Raw genomic sequence first — 4,133 nt, 5'->3', positions numbered from 1 at the left:
GTGCGCCATGTTAATTTGGGGATTAAGAATTGTTTTGGTGGTTACAAATAATAATTTGTAATTATAATTCTGTTTGGTTTATTGTTTTGGCATTACCTCACCCCTGAAGATCTTGCTTCCAATATTTTCCCCTGCTTGTTTGATTGTTTGATTCTGTATTTTCAAGATATTGTTTCATGAATGTCAACACAATGCGGCCTGAAAACAACTCAGAGGGCAAGAAAAAAGCAATAAACTCAAGCTAACTAAAGGAATTGGTTTTGTTGTTTATTTTACACCCTGACCTAGACCAGGGATCGTAACAATATGAAGCACAAGAAAATAACTTTCAACACTGTAGGCAAATATATCCATAAAACCCATATAAATGAAAATAAATTTGGCTATTTTATGTAAAATGGTTTTTGCTATTGTAAATATAGTTGCAGATTCGCTCTAAACTCATCAGTGTTTTACTGTAATATTGTAGGCATCTCTATTTCCTCTGGGTGCTTCGAGTCCTTCCTCCCTGCAAAATAAAAGCATTGACTGAGCTCTCGTGTGTGTTTTTATCATGATTGCAGATTGTTCAGATCAGATGAGTGTGAATCATCAGATTGTGTGCAGCTCAAACTCACCAGCTCTTCTTGCACAGATGATCTGAAGAAGAATCACAGTAGGAGCAGCAAACACTGCGATCTCAACAATACTCACAATCACTGCAGGAAACATGAGAGGAAGAAGAGAAACTGTACATGACTGAAGTCAAGGCTATTACACTATCAACAGTTACTGATGAAGCATTTACAGACTGACTGATAGTTTAATGTTATAAAGCTGTCAGTATAAATGAACGTGTCGTACCTCTGTATAATAATCCAGCAGTTTCTGATGCTGTATCAGCTGGATCTGTGGATCACGTCTGTTAGTTCAGTTCTACACATAATGCACATATACACAACATCATCATCACATAATACTCCAGCTTCACACACGCCGATTCTAGGATTTTAGCGGCGCTCAGCTCCCAATGAGTGTGTGCTTTAACACAAGAAACACTTTAGTTTAGGATATAATTCTCACTATTAACTAGTTGCTTATAAAACATGCATATTATGAGGATATCTGCTGTTTATTAGTATATATTAGTTAGTTATATTTTATTCTCACTGAGGTCCCACATGTGAGGCAAATATTTAAGGGGGGCTAGGCAGAAGTTTACCCATACAGAAATGTCATATATTCACATATATGTGATACACTATTAAATATATTGAAATATATTTTGAAAATATATTTTAAAAATGCTTATAACAGAAATCTTAAATTGTTCTTCGTGTAAATATGTGTACATATGTCAAAATATATTTGTGCCTTATATCATGTGAAGTTTGTAATCAGTAGCCATGTTTCCATCCTCTTGTCAACCGAATTATCTGAAGTTCGGTAAAAAAACTCATGCGAATAAAGCTGGTGAAAGTGTGTTTCCATCCAACGGCTTTAAAGCGAATAAAAACCTGTACGTAATGACGTCACATGCTGTTTTGCGATCAAATTGGTATATCGAATTGATTTGAGAAATTTTAAGGTGTTTCCATTCATTTTCGCACTGAATCGAACAACATTCAAGCAAACTTTTGCGAACAAAGTTTTGCTAGACAAAACGGAGCCAAATAGTGCTTATGTGCCAGCTGATAGCGACATATGTAAGGGAAAATGTATATGCCAGGCGGTTGTTAGCCTGAAGGGGTTGTATTCGCTAACAACCGCCTCGCTATACATTATCCTGCTTATTACATGGCTACCTACCAAATAAATCAATAATTTGACACAAAATATTAACTTAAAAAGGAGTTTATTGATTTAAAACGAGTGGTGCTTCTGCTAAAGAAAATAGTCTGTTCCGTCTCTGAACTGCGTCCATGGCAACGGTGTGTTATACTTAGCAGCTCCGCAGTCTGTTAACAAGAAATAACACACCACATTCTACATTAGAATTCAACCAAGCCACGTATTAACAAGCAAACCTAACATAAGAAAACAACGACTCTATAAACACATTGCTATGATGATGCAGATGGACGTAAATGCCCGACGACAACGGAGGCAGCCTGTGGTGTGGGAACGACAGCGCTCCATCAGTTCTGGGAGATCGTGGTTCAGAGACACTTCACGGAAACCCTTTGGTTGAAGCATGTTTTTGCTTTGTCCACTTACATCTGTCTTTGTTGACATCCGCCATGAATACTGGCCGGAAATGAACTCGTCTTCTTCTATGTTTTGTGGCGTGTTGCAACCATAAAAGGGCCTAAAACTTAATCGCAATTCATTATTTATTCGGCAAATAACGTTTCCATCAGCTTTTATCGCATTTGCCGTATATCGATCAAGATAAAATCCGATGAGACCGAACGTATTTCATTTGAGTCGATATTCATGAAATTTAATCGTATTTTACTGTTTCCATAAGGCATTTTTCATTCGATATCACTTAATTCGGATAAAAAGGTGTGGATGGAAACATGGCTAGTGTGTCTTTGCAATATGTTCCCTACTTTTGTATTATGGCCTATAACTGCTTTCATATTCTCATTCCATTTACATTAAGCCTACAATTCTCTTAAAAAACAAATAAGTTTCAGGACATTTTATATTTTTTTCACATAATTCTCTCCATCTGTATTTTACATTTTTTAATTCTAGATGTATATTCATGAAAATTCGGCATAACTGCCATGTTTTAATGGGTGCGCGCTGAACATTCGAGTCGCATTTAAAGGGTAACTAAACCCTAAAACAACTGTTTTTAGTTAATGATCTGTAAGACTGGTGCTTTATTAGTGCTGTTCATTGATTCGAGTAATTTTTTTGACATTTGGGTATAAAGTGTTTTAATTCTACAATATATGGTGTAAAAACGACTGAGTGCTGCCCTCTTCAGGTTGAACGGTGCTACTGCAGTGGAGTTTTCCTATTGGAAGTTGTGGTGTCATGTGACGTAAGCAGGCGTCAGCTCACCAGCCCTCGACATAGGCTCAGCGCCTGTATAAAAACATCTGGTTCCGTCAAAACCACTGTAGCGAGTCAGGAGTTGGAATTGCGAGTATTGAAAACGATCAGGATAGCGTGTATTAGCATCTAGTTAGCATAGCATTTATATAGTTATTTAGATTATTTTGTGTAACCTAGGTAGTTAATTAGCATAGTTGTTAGTGTAATATTGTTAGAAGCATAGCTAGTTAGTAGCATAGTATTGCATCAGTTAGGATAGCTTCAAGTTAGTACAGTGGTTAGGATGGGACGTAGGTGTAGTGTTGCTGGCTCTTCTCGCGCTGAAAAGCGACGCAGTGCCAAACGCTGCTCCTCCTGCATGGACTCCACCACCGCAGCGCCGGCTTGATGTGAGTGAGCATATATGTTAAATCACAATTTATGTTCCTTCCTATTAGGCTAAAGTTAACAGTCAGGGGTCGACAAACGGGCCGGCAGGTTTTGCTGGATTTTTTCACATAGCAGCAAAATAGACTTAAAATACTCCATCATTTATGGTCCTACAGACTTAAGAAATATGAAAAAATAAACTGTAAAATGTCTACTTTTTTATGTGCCCACTTACAATCGAATCAAAACATTGTGCTTTTGTAAAATAAAGAAAATATCCCGGGTGTGCTTTCGGCCTCTCTGTCTCTTTTTATTCTGGAGCACGTCTCTAAACTGAAACAAAAGTCAGCGAATACTATTCACACAGGCATAAGCAATATACACTCACCTAAAGGATCATTAGGAACAGCATACTAATTCTGTGTTTGACCCCTTTCGCCTTCAGAACTGCCTTCATTCTACGTGGCATTGATTCAACAAGGTGCTGAAAGCATTCTTTAGAAATATTGGCCCATATTGATGGGATAGCATCTTGCAGTTGATGGAGATTTGTGAGATGCACATCCAGGGCACGAAGCTCCCGTTCCACCACATCCCAAAGATGCTCTATTGGGTTGAGATCTGGTGACTGTGGGGGCCATTTTAGTACAGTGAACTCATTGTCATGTTCAAGAAACCAATTTGAAATGATTCGAGCTTTGTGACATGGTGCATTATCCTGCTGGAAGTAGCCATCAGAGGATGGGTACATGGTGGCCATAAAGGAATGGACA

General features: G+C 38.0%; 1 long non-coding RNA gene across 1 annotated transcript; it reads right to left on the bottom strand.

Moving 5' to 3' along the window:
* Nucleotides 1–399: 399 nt before the first annotated feature.
* Nucleotides 400–911, bottom strand: LOC143746211 (uncharacterized). Its single transcript, XR_013206462.1, has 3 exons — nucleotides 844–911; nucleotides 618–698; nucleotides 400–508 (listed from the first exon to the last, which is right to left on the bottom strand). It is a non-coding gene; the product is annotated as an uncharacterized LOC143746211 (long non-coding RNA).
* Nucleotides 912–4,133: the final 3,222 nt, after the last annotated feature.

This window comes from Siphateles boraxobius, unplaced genomic scaffold (genome assembly GCF_051911475.1).
Source record: "Siphateles boraxobius isolate OS27281-9 unplaced genomic scaffold, OSU_SipBor_1 214, whole genome shotgun sequence".
NCBI classification, from domain to species: Eukaryota; Metazoa; Chordata; class Actinopteri; order Cypriniformes; family Leuciscidae; genus Siphateles; species Siphateles boraxobius.
Note: the sequence above shows the minus strand (reverse complement) of the source record. Positions and strands in the feature narration are given on the sequence as shown.